Source organism: Schistocerca cancellata, chromosome 5 (genome assembly GCF_023864275.1).
Source record: "Schistocerca cancellata isolate TAMUIC-IGC-003103 chromosome 5, iqSchCanc2.1, whole genome shotgun sequence".
In the NCBI taxonomy this organism is placed as follows: domain Eukaryota; kingdom Metazoa; phylum Arthropoda; class Insecta; order Orthoptera; family Acrididae; genus Schistocerca; species Schistocerca cancellata.
In genome coordinates, this window is record NC_064630.1 from 643,441,827 (window position 1) to 643,457,439 (window position 15,613).

Consider the following 15,613-nt stretch of genomic DNA (forward strand, 5'->3'; position numbering starts at 1 on the left):
TCGCAGCATAAAAAAAAACTATGACAAGATGTCGGCTGCATAGTAAACCTAAAAGTATTACCATAAATATCCAGTGGTACCATGTGAGAAGGAAAGTAAACAAACCCACTGGAAAACAGCTTCAGATGGTTCAAATGGCTCTAAGCACTATGGGATTTAACATCTGAGATCATCAGTCACCTAGATTTAGAACTACTTAAACCTAACTAACCTAAGGATAACAGCCACACATCCATGCCCGAGGCAGGATTCGAACCCACGACTGTAGCAGCAGCGCGGTTCCGGACTGAAGCGCCTAGAACCGCTCGGTCACAACGGCCGGCTGGAAGACAGCACAAAAAGATGGGTGAAAAGAAAATTACAAAGGTGTCTTGCATGAGGTGGAATTCGTCTCCAAGAAATACCTAGTTTAGAAAAGTGGAGATACTGACAGGGGAGGCCACGACGTGGGGATCACAGATTTGCTTCAAACTTTGTATGCCTTTATTAGGCCATTACAACAACATAATGTGAAAGTAGTGTGGTGAACTACTCTGGCAGTTCCGAGAAAGTTTTCCTGAAAATGTATGCCTCTCGTGATTTGCGAAATGCCTTACACATGCAGCCTGGTAAGGTACTCGGAACCACTTCGCACGTTGACACCTCGAGCTGCAGACACAGAGGCTGGCCCCATTTTCCAGTTCACCTGCGTAGCGGTGAGACGTTGCTAATGCAGTAATAACGGATAGCGTAGGTGAATTTTTTTTTTAATATCGCAGAATATACACTTGTACTACAGAAATGAAGTTTTGAGCGGTAGTCGAACCGTCGCTTCATACACGTTCGACTTAACGAAACTCGAACACTAATTACTTGATCCCCATGAACTCTAACGTCCAGCACCTGCAAAGATACGTGCATAGCCTCGTTGTATCATCGTGAGTCTTGTGCAAAATACTTTAATTCTTTCACAGAGTTCTACTGTAGCTGGAATTTTGGTTGGAAGGAAGAAACAAACACGCCAATGTCTAGGTTATAAGAAGCTTAGTGCTAGATCACGCGGTCAAGGATCAGGAGGTAATAGGAATAGTCCAAGTATTCACATGATGTGCTTGAAGTAAACTACAGAAAACGTTTGATGGCCGGACAGGTATTTCAAGTTTCCTCCTCCCATAATATTCCTGGGAAACATGCTTTCTGTATGATCAGAACATCTGGCAGAACATATATGTTGTGTGATGTCCTTAGGTTAGTTAGGTTTAAGTAGTTCTAAGTTCTAGGGGACTGATGACCAAAGATGTTAAGTCCCATAGTGCTCAGAGCCATTTGAGCCCCATATCTTATAAATAACTTTTATTTGGCGTTAACCGCTGTATTGTCTTAGGCACAATATTACAGGTGCCTTCATAGTGCTGAATCAGTAAAACGATGACTGCGTGTACTTCATTTCTCGGGGATACATTGCGGAACAAAGCTGCAAGCTTACCTTTCATATTTAAAATACTTCGTGACTGCTGGATTTAAAAATTTATCGAGATGAAAAAATAATGAATCGTTTATGACTTTAAACGACGGGTTACTTGCTACAGTCTGAAAGGACCGCCTCAGCTATAATTTACTCAGTATTAGTTCCTTCGAGAAAACGTTTTGTTTAATATAGAGACAGAAGACTGTAAGTCATGGTGCGAAAACAGTAACCATTGTAGACAGTTTACGGATGGGCGTTCTCGCGACACAGACTTGTCGGATTTGCAGACGTTAGCAGTTGACCTCGTTCTAGATTAGCCCCGGAGGAAGTTTGGAGATTTGCACTGGACCAGAAGCACGCCGCATTTGCTGGAGCGAGGAGGGCAAGGCTGGCCGCCCTAGTGCGCCAGCCATGCACGTGCCAAGGGCGCTGATAAGCCGTTGAAACAGGAAGCGACGCCCTTAGATCCAGCCCGCGGGACACAGCGCCCGGTCCTAAAGTCTCTTTCGCCTTCCGCTTGGACTCGCATGCGGGAGGATAACGGTTCAAACCCAGCCCAGCCATCCTGATTTAGGTTCTCCGTGATTTCCCTAGATCACTTCAGGCAAATGCCGGGATGGTTCCTCTGCAAGGGCTCAGCCGATTTCCTTCCCTTCCTTCCCTAATCCAAGCTTCTGCTCCATCTCTAAAGCCATCGTTGTCGAGAACACTTTAAACTCTGATCTCCTCCTCCTCCCGGTAGTATCGCGTACGCTAGGTATAAAAAGGCAGTGCATTAGCGGAGCTGTCATTTCTACTCAGGTGATTCAAGTGAAAAGGTTTCCGACCTGACGGGAATTAACAGACTCTGAACGTGGAATGGTAGTTGGAGCTAGACGCATGGGACATTTCATTTCGGAAATCCATAGCAAATTCACTATTCCGACATCCACAGTGTCAAGAATGTGACGAGAATACTAAATTCCAGGCGTTACCTCTCACCATGGACAACGCAGTGGCCGGCGGCCTTCTTTTAACGACCGAGAGCAGCGGCGTTTGAGTAGAGTTGTCAGTGCTAACAGACAAGCAACACTGTGTGAAATACACGCCAAAATCAATGTGAGACGCACTACGAACGTATCCGTTAGGATAGTGCGGCGAAATTTGAGATTAATGGGCTATGGCAGATGACGTAACAGCACGACATCGCCTGTGGCGCCTCTCCTGGGCGGAGGATGCTAAGTTCACCCAACCTGGATATGATGTGACGTCGTCATTGTGACGTATATACGCTTTAGTCGATTAACACACCTATCGACTTTTACGAACGTTCGAGATTCTAAACTGTCGTCAGCTAGTGGTTTGTTTTGACACGTGCGATTCTGAAAACAGCTGAGTGGCAGCGTATATGTATTTCGCCAAAATAAAAGTAAAAGAGCTGGATATTAATAGGAATATTCCTGACCGTGGCCTTGAAAACACCACGGACAACACGTTTCGTAAAAAAGTGAAGTCTTCTTATTTCCCGACCAAATTAGATTGCGTGATTGTTGTATTGAATGCTTACGCCGAAAATAATATTTATTTATTATCAACATTTTAGTATGGTTTCATACAATTTGTCTTGTCAGTACATATTAGATTGTAGCAGCATACTCTTGCTGACTTCTTTTTCTTAATTTATATAGCTGAAAGAGAACTCGTGCAAGTTTGTTAGCTAAGTAATTTACATGTCCATCCCAAGATAGTCTTTTATCAACCATAATTCCAAGTAATTTTACACTCGGACCGCAGAGACAGGTACCTTAGTGTCCAGTAATGACTGGTGTGTATAATGATTGAATTTCGAACTTAAAAAGAAAAATATGAGGCATTGTTGAAGAAAAATCGTCGACCGGAGATGAAATACGAGGGGAAGTGGATTTCTCAATGTAATCTTAACCAAAGGTTAGTGTCTAGTACTGATTAACGTATGAAATGATTGAATGCAGTGTCAAAGAATTCCATGGTGGTATGATAAACCAGACGTACTGTATATTATGTCATGTATACAACCACAATAGTTTTAGCATGTACCTGGCCATGTCAATGTGGTTTATGTCAGCAGTATTATCTGCTAAGACAAGATTATGCAAAATACGAATTGCATCACAACATGAGCGGATAGCCACAATAATTAGAGACGATCAAACGAAAAACAACGCACAGGACACAAACACAGTGCAATACACGATTTAAACGCAAGGAACGCAAAAACACATTTAAACGAATAGCGCAGAGCACAGCGCTACCCTGTCACAACCTCTCGAAAGTTCACAAAAGTCGAATAGTCGATATACGGTTTCTATCGTTTTCGATGTAGCGTGTATACGTCATAATGACGTCATATCGTATCCAAGTCCGGTGAACTTAGCATCCTCCCTCCTGGGCTCGTGTCCATATCGGTTGGACCCTACCCAACAGGGAAACAGTGGCCTGGTCTGATGAGCCCTGGTAAATGTCGTCAGGAGCTGATGGTAGGGGTCGAGTGTGGCGCAGACCTGATTTAGCCATGGACGCAGGTTGTCAACAAGACACTGTGCAAGCTGGTGGTAGCTCCATAATGGCGTGGGCTACGTTTACATGCAATGGACTGAGTCCTCTGTTATGTTGGGCTACTTGGAGACCATTTTCAGCCATTCATGAACTTCATCCCAGACAACAATGGAATTTTTATGGGTGACAGTGCCCTATGTCTTTGGACCACAGTTGTTCGCTATTGGTTTGAAGAACATTCTGGACAATTCGAGCGAATGGTGTGGCCACCCAGATCACCCGACACGAATTCCATAGAACATGTTTTGGACCTAACCGAGATGTCAGTTCCGGCACAAAACGCAATGATCGTCGGCTGTAGAGGCAGCATGGTTCAGTATTTCTGCAGGGGACTTCCATCGACATTGAGTCCATGCCACGTCGAGTTGCTGCACTATGCCGGGCAAAAAGAGGGCGGACACGATATTCGGAGGTATCCCATGGCTTCTGTCACCTCAGGGTACATTAAAATACGTAAGACTACAGAAAAACGGTTCAAATGGCTCTGAGCACTATGGGACTTAACTCCTGAGGTCATCAGTCCCCTAGAACTTAGAACTACTTAAACCTAACTAACCCAAGGACATCACACACATCCATGACCGAGGCAGTATTCGAACCTGCGACCGTAGCGGTCGCGCGGTTCCAGACTGTAGCGCCTAGAAACGCTCGGCCACCCAGGCCGGCGCTTTCAGAAAAAACAATTAAGGGAGATATTAATGTTGAATATGTTACATGTATGAATGCTTTTAAAACTGAACCGATTTCGCGCGGCTTCGTTGATTGCCTAAACTACTCATACGTTGTTACTTTAGTTGTTGCTGAAAAAGCTCGTGAGATCCAAAAAGACACCAAAGCATTGCGTTTAAAATGCCTATTTACAATGTCGACGTAGCGGTACACGTGAACATAAATTAGAATTGTCAACTATTTAACGTTATTAAGCGCTATACCATTATGTATCGCATGTGCAGAGTACATTGCGCTTATCATTTTAAAATTGTAAGTATTTTACCTATCCATTCGAATTTGAAGAGAATATAGGTGCTTTTGTTGAAGGGCAAAGCATATGGAAGGTTAGTTCTTTTTTTAAATCATTTTCCTTCGTGAATGTGGTTCCACCTTGTTTTTTAGGGTTCCGTGCCTCAAGCTGTAAAAACCCTTGTAAGTCTGTCTTTCTGTCTGCCTGTCCGACTGTTAAGCACACTTTTTCTCAGGAATAGGTCGACGTGTCAAGTTAAATTTATGTCACATACTGAGGTGTGCTCCGTGGGGATGAAAAAAATTTAAGCTTCCAAGTCAATGGAATCAAAATATTCGGTCATTTAAGTCACATTTTTGGTGCTACCAAACTCACTCATCAAAACCTATAGCGTAGAACTCAAATGAAACTTACTGGCAGATTAAAACTGTGTGCCGGGCCGCGACTCGAACTCGGGACCTTTGCCTTTCGAGGCAAGTGCTCTACCAACTGACTACCCAAGCACGACTCAGGCGCTGTCCTCACAGCTTTACTTCCGCCAGTCCCTCGTCCCCTACCTTCCAAATTTACAGAAGCTCTCATAGGCTGTGGCTAAGCCATGTCTCCGTAATATCCTTTCTTTCAGGAGTGCTAGTCCTGCATTGTTCGCAGAGAGCTTCTGTAAGGTTTGGAAGGTAGGAGACGAGGTACTGGCGGAAGTAAAGCTGTGAAGACGGGACGTGAGTCGTGCTTGGGCAGCTCAGTTGGTAGAGCACTTGCCCGCGAAAGGCAAAGGTCCCGAGTTCGAGTCTCGGTCCGGCACACAGTTTTAATCTGCCAGGAATTTTAATGTCAGCGCACACGCCGCTGCAGAGTGAAAATGTCATTCAGGGTAGATCTCGTTGATCTAGAATCATTAAATTTAGCAAGGTTCCACCAAAAAAATAAATGAAAAAGTCGGAAAATAGGCAAATTGTAATTATATCACATAAAAATATCTTTTTGCCGTTTTAACTAACGTTTTATTCATTATCCAATGAAAGCATGACAGAGAAATATTACTGCTTGCAAACATAAAATGTAAGATGTTGTCATGTTTTAGTAAGTAAATAAAAGTATTGTATTACATCTTCTCTCGCTATTGATATAAACTGATGTCTCTCAGAAAATACTGTAGATGTTTCATTACTGTCTGGGAACTCCAGGGACCGATATCTTGACAGTATCGACATCGATAAACGGCAGTAATTATTGAGATTCTACACTACTGGCCATTAAAATTGCTACACCAATAAGAAATGCAGATGATAAACGGGTATTCATTGGACAAGTATATTATGCTAGAACTGACATGTGATTACATTTTCACGCAATTTGGGTGCATAGATCCTGAGAAATCAGTACCCAGAACAACCACCTCTGGCCTTAATAACGGCCTTGATAAGCCTGGGCATTTAGTCGCACAGAGCTTGGATGGCGTGTACAAGTACAGCTGCCCATGCAGCTTCAACACGATACCACAGTTCAAGAGTAGTGACTGGCGTATTGTGACGAGCCAGTTGCTCGGCCACCATTGACCAGACGTTTTCAATTGGTGAGAGATCTGGAAAATGTGCTAGCTAGGGCAGCAGTCGAACATTTTCTGTATCCAGAAAGGCCCGTACAGGACCTGCAACATGCGGTCGTGCATTATCCTCCTGAAATGTAGATTTTCGCTGGGATCGAATGAAGGGTAGAGCCACGGGTCGTAACACATCTGAAATGTAACGTCCACTGTTCAAAGTGCCGTCAGTGTGAACAAGAGTTGACCGAGACGTGTAACCAATGGCACCCTATGGCATCACGCCGGGTGATACGCCAGAATGGCGATGTAGCCAAACACGGATGCGACCATCACGATGCTGTAAAGAGAACCTGGATTCATCCGAAAAAATGCCGTTTTGCCATTCGTGCACCCAGATTCGTCGTTGAGTACACCATCACAGGCGCTCCTGTCTGTGCTGCAGCGTCAAGGGTAACCGCAGCCTGTCATCTCGACTGCTAGTGATACGGGACCGTTGGGATCCAGCACGACGTTCCGTATTACCCTCCTGAACCCACCGATTCCATATTCTGCAAACAGTCATTGGTTCTCGACCAACGCGAGCAGCAATGTGGCGATACGATAAACCGCAATCGCGATAGGCTACAATCCGGCCTTTATCGAAGTCGGAAACGTGATGGTACGCATTTCTCCTCCTCACACGAGGCATCACAACAACGTTTCACCAGGCAACGCCGGTCAGCTGCTGTTTGTGTGTGAGAAATCGGTTGGAAACTTTCCTCATGTCAGCACGTTGTAGGTGTCGCCAACGGCGCCAACCTTGTGTGAATGCTCTGAAAAGCTGATCACTTTCATATCACAGCATCTTCTTCCTGTCGGTTAAATTTCGCGTCTGTAGCACGTCATCTTCGTGGTGCAGCAATTTTAATGGCCAGTAGTGTAGATATCCGGGGTGTCTGAATTAAGTTTGCACGGAAACGTCAGTGCGCGAGTCCTATTCGCACTTGGTCAGTTTTTTAAAGTTTACTGTAACTTATTGGCCCCGTAGATTGGATATTTCCTTTATTGGCTGGTAAAAAAAATCGGAAATACCCATTAAAGTGTAAAAGATGAATGGCCTGACCGCCAAAGCAAATGAGGACCATTATGGCGTAGATGTGTCTTGATCTTAGGGCAAAAGGAAACTCTTACTAGTAGGGAGAAACGAGCCACAAGGATGGTGTTGCTGGGTGTCGTGTGGTGCACGTACACGCGAGCCACGTAAAAAGATGAGCAGCTGGCGGTCTGGGCCGGCCGTCCCCTCGATAGTGACCGGCGTCCGTGACCCGCGGGGCGTCGATAGTGCGTCTGCAGACGGAGCGGCGTCGCCCGCATCCAACTTTAACGAGCCGCCGCGGCGCCAGAGCCAGCGCGAGGCGCCCAGGTCGATGGCGGCGTCGCGTCGCCTCGCTCCTCCACTGCTTCTCCGGCGCTCTCCAACCATTTGTGGACGGATCAAGTATTAACTCGACAGCAAACACGCACTCACTCATCTTAACCAGTCAATGATAAAATCCTCTACACGCGTAAAAATTATTTATTTCTAGAAGGGAGAGCACTAATAGGTTTCAGGACATATGTCCCATCTTCAGGGGCATGATAAAATGTGAGAACTACAAAGGATGCATAACTTAAGTTGAAATAGTGCGTCCCAGGTAAATGACATGCAAGAGAATATCTTGCATATCATCTACAAGGGAAGCGGTATCTTTACATATTTTAAGGTATTTTAATCTAAGTTGTGCCATCCTTTGCGGTACTCACAATACAATATGGACCTGGAGATATGGGACGTACGTCCTGAAACCGGCTATTGCTTTCCTTTTTAGAAATAAATAATTTTTACGGCTGTGCCCGATTTTATCATTGACAGTGGACAACGGATGTGGATGTGCGGTCAGTGCGAACAAGAGGTGACTGAGACGTGTAACCATTGGCACCCCATACCATCACGCCGGGTGATACGCCAGTATGGCGATGACGTATACACGCTTCCAATGTGCGTTCACCGCGATGTCGCCAAATACGAATGCGACCATCATAATGCTGTAAACAGAACCTGGATTCATCAGAAAAAATGACGTTTTGCCATTCGTGCACCTAGGTTCGTCGTTAAGTACACCATCGCAGGCGCTCCTGTCTGTGATGCAGCGTCAAGGGTAACCGCAGCCATGTTCTCCGAGCTGATTGTCCATGCTGCTGCAAACGTCGTCGTAAGATGCCGGTCGTCTCGACTGCTAGTGATACGAGGCCGTTGGGATCCAGAACGGCGTTCCGTATTACCCTCCTGAACCCACCGATTCCATATTCTGCTAACAGTCGTTGGATCTCGACCAACGCGGGCAGCAATGTCGCGATACGATAAACTGCAATCGCGATAGGCTACAATCCGACGTTTATCAAAGTCGAAAACGCGATGGTACGCATTTCTCCTCCTTACACGAGGCATCACAACAACGTTTCACCACGCAACGACGGTCAACTGCTGTTTGTGTATGAGAAATCGGTTGGAAACTTTCCTCATGTCAGCACGTTGTAGGTGTCGCCACCGGCGCCAACCTTGTGTGAATGCTCTGAAAAGCTGATCATTTGCATATCACAGCATCTTCTTCCTGTCGGTTAAATTTCGCGTCTGTAGCACTTCATCTTGGTGGTGTAGCAATTTTAATGGCCAGTAGTGTACTTTTGATCGGCTGGTGTACATTTCTCATTAGAAAACTGAAGCCACCTGAAATATTCACTTCTAAAAATAATTTAGGAGTTTATTTCGCCTATAACATTGATCATAGGAGTAAAGGTTTGGTTAATCTTTATAGGGAACAAGCGGCGGTCGTAAAGCAGATCGCGGAAAGTCTAGGTGTGTTTTGACCAACAGGTACTGAAAATCTGTTCCTCCCGAAACAGAGGGCAAGCAAGTAGGCTTCCTCGGCCGGTGTCTATCTTAGTCTACGTCCTGAAGGAGTTGTCGCAACACGGCCGAAACGTCGGTTATTTTAGTACTCTAGGCTTCTAGTATTTTATAAGATGACGCGGCAGTACTCCCAGAAGGCTGTTTAATGAAGCGAGGACAGTCTTTCACCGCTTCGACGCCACCTGCTCAGAACGTGCGCAGCGCACTCTCTGGCAGCCGTACTTACAAACCGGGAAACACGTCACTGATCAATCGTCCAGGTGTAATTTATTAACTGAACGACTGAGCAGAGCCTTCACTTGCAGATAACAAACGTTAGTTTATTCCTTCAGAAACGTTCTCGCTCTCGAGTATCTCAAATATTTATCCCCAAGCAGTCGGAAATTATCCTGTACGTATTATGTTTCGTCGTCACATAATTTTAATTTGTTACTTAAAATATGACGTGCCTTCAGTTACCACTTTATTTTCCCTTATTACCACACTCGTGTCGTTACCTACATTGCGTCTACGGTCAATGTCACATGCATTATATACTTACCGATGCAAATGAATAATGTGTTTAAGTTCGAACGCATCGACAGACGTTCGATAGGGTAGCCGTCTAATTACAAAAGTCACGAACTGATATTTATTTGATATGTAGTTTAACTTGGTCAATAATTCTGTATCTCTTACTGCTTTTCCTGGGACCTTTTGTTTAATAGTAAAGAGCGTGTATTAGGGGACACATTACTGCGAAGGGATGGGAAAAACCGACCGGTTAAGACTGATATCGGTTTTCAGTTCAAAATAACCGGTATTTTTCTTTATTTTTTTGGTATCGGTTATAACAGGTGTTTTTTTTATTTTTGGCTTGTGATTGGGCAAAATAAAAATATCAATTAGGCACAACGGTGCTAAATTTTTTTGCTGCTAAACTTTCGTTAAAAAACGAGAAATTTTTATTTGTGAAATTTGCATTGCTTCGAAATATTACGTTATTATAGAAAATGGGAACATGGTTCAGTGCTATTTTAATGACAAACGACAGAAATGAGCAACGGACACATGGCATACGGATTGGTACAGCAATGTTGTGGCATGGCCTATTGGATGGTAAGCGTGTGCATGCAATGTGCAAGACCTGTACCATCTGGTCTGTATGGTAGTTTCCCGCTGTTATCGTCGGATCTCAGTTGTATTATTACTTAATGGCACCATTCCTAGTCTTGACGTTATTTTACGGAATGCAATGTCCAATTTTCTTTACAAGATTAAGAAAGGTAGGAGGCACAATAAATTTGCGACATCATATAAGGAGAGAACTTAACAGTTCATTCCCAGATTACAATAAAAGTAGGAAGTAGCTCCTGTGTTGTACATAATATGTATTTATCTGGTTGCAGCTTTTGAAAACGCACAGATTAACCTGAAAAATAGAGTGCTTCAAACTCAGTTTTCACCCTTTAGCACTAACTGTTCGTAAAGCCCAGTTAGTGGTACGATCCTCGATTAGAACATGATTTTTGAGCAGAGTTTCAGAAAATTAGAATCAGTAGGAGAATACTAGTGATTCTTAGTAGTATTCAACCGCGCATCACTCTTCGAGAAAAGCACCGAAGGGTGGGCGCACTGTTTTATTTGCCTACTTAATATTTTGATTCCATGTATCTTGAAACAAAGGGAGTCAAAATTATTCGATCTTTACACCATATTCGTGTTTATTACAGGAAATAATAGGAGTAAAAAGCCCAAAAATCAGTTATTTCAGAAGGCGGTTATTTGAAGTGGTTTTAACACTCAGGCTAAACTAGCGTTGGAAAAAAAGCTATATTAGTGGAAACCGAATATTTGAGCGATAACCGCAATCTCTATCACTACTTAATATGCAGATGGTGTATATCAATCATCGTTTAAATAGGTAGGTAAAATATTTAAACAGACAATACAACACAATTTGTTAAGTATTTCACGATGACTGCTTTTGACATACGAAGCAGCTGCACAATAGGATGACATAGGCTGGATAATGACTTGATCCCAGCAGTATTTGATTGTTTCGCTATGTATGTAATGACTGTGGAGTATAAGTTCAAGAAAGTATTCTAATAGCTAAAATTAAGAACTCGACACTGATGGACCAGTCAAACAAGTACTCAAGATAGTGGTAGTCCACTGTGAACCTTGTATCCTTGCAGAATCTAAATTGCAGTTTATAAGTAATAAAAATTAGTTGATCGTCTAACTTCTGCGCTTTTATGTAAAGAATTACTTTTGATGCAAGTACAGTTTATATGAACAAACATAAATACTTATTGTTGTTATTTTGTGCTCAGTAGAAAATTTTTCATCATGATCAAAGGCAAGCGTTTCCTGTTGTTACTGATAAATGCCTTTTTAGGGGACTCTGCGAAGACACAGATCGCATACGTAAAACGGGGTTTACGCGGGCACATATCGTTGGCGCAAAACATGTAAAGATGCGCGTGTGGCCACTTAGAAATGGAACTTGAAGCCGGGTCTACTTACTTGCGCATGTTGGCTTCCCCGCACAAGTTTTTCATCTTCTTCGCGACATGGCTCTTCATGTCTGTTTCCGTCCGTTCGAGAGTTGAGATGGCGCAGATTTAGTTTACAAGGTCTGAAATGCAATGGCTCTGAGCACTATGGGACTCAACATCTTAGGTCATAAGTCCCCTAGAACGTAGAACTACTTAAACCTAACTAACCTAAGGACATCACACACACCCATGCCCGAGGCAGGATTCGAACCTGCGACCGTAGCAGTCCCGCGGTTCCGGACTGCAGCGCCAGAACCGCTAGACCACCGCGGCCGGCGGTCTGAAATGTAATTGCAGTGACAAAAAAGTGGCCATCACTGTATACTGTGCAATTTCTAGAACTCTATGAAGAACGTTTAATGCTTCATACATTATATCCAGAACTTCAGGCATGTACTTGGAAATGGTAGACTTAGGGATGCGGTAAGCTTATTTGAGTGAGGTAAGTGAATCGCCTGAAACAAGATACCTTTAGGCAACTTTACACGAGCAGGAATAGCATCCCACATGAGAGAACCTTTTCTCTGAATAGAAGTGCCTACGAGTCTCAGTAAATGTTCAAAACTAGATCTGTTCAATCGAAAATGCTTCGTCCTCATTTTCCAACTCAGTAATTAGCATTGTAGACGTTCGCAACTTATTTCTTCTCATAATCCCTATTCAAGCGTTCTGTAGCTTTTTGAATTGCTATTAAAGCCACGACTCGAATTCCTGCGCGTATTAATTGAGTTGGTGCCATGTTGAAAAGCTTAACTGGACTTGATAGGAGCGAAAATTTTCACGCCCATGGGAACAGTCAATAGCGCGGGTTGATGTCAGTTGTCACTCGTAAACATGCCAGCGCAAGCACCGCTTAAGGAAAGCGATCGTTATGAAGTAACGCCCGACAAGGACGCAACACACATAACATATAAGTAATGCAAGTATGACTATAACTGACCAAAGCTACTAGGAAAACTGCCGTAGTTTAGGCTTCCATGTAGTTGTCTTCGGTAGTTTTACAAGTCTAGAAAAAAGATTTCTCCGTCACTACATAAAATACAATAAAAGTGATCAAGGCATTGTCATGATTGACATTTAACAAAGAGACTGTAGGCAACTACAGCGTGACAATTATTGAACTGTATGAAATAAAATCGTCATAACTTCTGAACGGTTTGTGTTAGGACGTTCAGACTGCATGGTTGGCCGCGGGGCAGGATGGCTATTAGTATGTAAACATAGTTTCGTTTAGCGACGAAGCCCACAGTTATTTGGATGGGTTCGTCAATAAGCAAAATTGGCGCATTTGGCGGACTGAGAATCCGCATTTCGCGATGGAGAAGTCTCTTCACCCTCAACGGGTAACTCTGCGGTGTGCAATGTCCAGACACGGAATAATCGGTGCGATGTTCATTGATGGCACGATGACTACCGAACAGTATGTGAAGGTTTCGGAAGATAATTTCATCCCCGTTATTCAAAGCGACCCTGATTTCGACAAGAGGTAGTCCATGGAAGACGGAGCTCGACCCCCATCGAAGCAGGAGAGTGTTTGATGTCCTGGAGCAGCACTTGGGGACCACATTATGGTCCGGGGGTACCAAGAGGCAACTGGCGTGGGCCTCGATTAGCCACCATATACTACGGGTCTGCACACAAGCGACTCCTTTTTGTGGGATATATTAAAGACAAGGTGTACAGCAATAATCCCAAAACCATTTCTCAGCTGAAAACAGCCATTCAGGAGGTCAGCGACAGTGTCGGTGTTCCGACACTTTGGTGGGTCATGCAGAATTTCGCAATTCGTCCGCGCCACGTCATCGCCAATGATGACAGGCATATCAAACTTTATGTAAAATGTAAACTTTAACGAGAGGAATTCTGACTATCAATAAAATATTCCGGACAATTATGCCGTGGTCTATGAGATTTGACTTCAAAACCCGACGTTTCGTCCCCATCTGCGAAGGACATTTTCAAAGGGTTGGGTTGGGTTGTTTGGGGGAGGAAACCAGACAGCGAGGTCATCGGTCTCATCGGATTAGGGAAGGAAGTCGGCCGTGCCCTTTCAAAGGAACCATCCCGGCATTTGCGTGGAGCGATTTAGGGAAATCACGGAAAACCTAAAACAGGATGGCCGGACGCGGGACTGAACCGTCGTCCTCCCGAATGCGAGTCCAGGCTAGCCACTGCGCCACCCCGCTTGGTTTTTCAAGGGGGATCGTAGCTTTGTTGGCTCGCTACCGAATCGGACGTTCAACAAAGCCACGATCCCCCTTGAAAATGTTCTCTGCAGATCGGGACGAAACGTCGGATTTTGAAGTGAAATCCTTTAGACAACGGCATAATTGCCTGGAATATTTTATTAGTTGAGGCTTATAAAACGTCACAACCTAAATCCCAATATCTGTAGTGACGTTTACATGTTGAATAAAGTATGTGCACGCCTTAGTTTTCAACTACACTACTGGGCATTAAAATTGCTACACCAAGAAGAAATGCAGATGATAAACAGGTATTTATTGGACAAATATATTATACTGGAACTGACATGTGATTACATTTCCACGCAATTTGGGTGCATAGATCCTGAGAAATCAGTACGCAGAACAACCACCTCTGACCGTAATAACGGCCTTGATACGCCTGGGCATTGAGTCAAACAGAGCTTCGATGGTGTGTACAGGTACAGCTGCCCATGCAGCTTCAACACGATACCACATTTAATCAAGCGTAGTGACTGGCGTATTGTGACGACACAGTTGGTCGGCCACCATTGACCAGACGTTTTCAGTTGGTGAGAGATCTGGAGAATCTGCTGGCCAGGGCAGCAGACGAACATTTTCTGTATCCAGAAAGGCCAGTACAGGACCTGCAACATGCGGTCGTGCATTATTCTGCTGAAATGTAGGGTTTCGCTGGGATCGAATGAAGGGTAGAGCCACGGGTCGTAACACATCTGAAATGTAACGTCCACTGTTCAAAGTGCCGTCAATGCGAACAAGAGGTAAGGGAGACGTATAACCAATGGCACCCCATACTTTCACGCCGGGTGATACGCCAGTATGGCAATGACGAATATACCCTTCGAATGTGCGTTCACGGGGATGTCGCCAAACACGGGTGCGAGAAGGTGGATTCATCCGAAAAAATGACGTTTTGCCATTCTTGCACCCAGGTTCGTCGCGCAGCCATGGTCTCCGAGCTGATAGTCCATGCTGCTGCAAACGTCCTCAAACTGTTGGTGCAGATGGTTGTTGTCTTGCAAACGTCCCCATCTGTTGACTCAGGGATCTAGACGTGGCTGCACGATCCGTTACATCCATGCGGATAAGATGCCTATCATCTCGACTGCTAGTGATATGAGGCCGTTGGGATCCAGTACGGCGTTCCGTATTACCCTCCTGAAGCCAGCGATTCCATATTATACTAAGAGTCATTGGATCTCTACCAGCGCGAGCAGCAATGTCGCGATACGATAAACCGCAATCGCGATAGGCTACAATCCGACCTTTATCAAAATCGGAAACGTGAAGGTACGCATTTCTCGTCCTTACACGAGGCATCACAAAAACGTTTCACCAGGCAACGGCGGCCAGCTGCTGTTTGTGTATGAGAAATCCGTTGAAAATTC

At 44.4% G+C, this 15,613-nt stretch overlaps 1 protein-coding gene across 1 annotated transcript in view; it reads left to right on the forward strand.

Annotated features, from left to right (window-relative positions):
• Window positions 1–15,613, forward strand: part of LOC126188733 (hepatic leukemia factor-like) — a 622,120-nt gene that overhangs the window by 584,885 nt on the left and 21,622 nt on the right. The window lies entirely within an intron of this gene.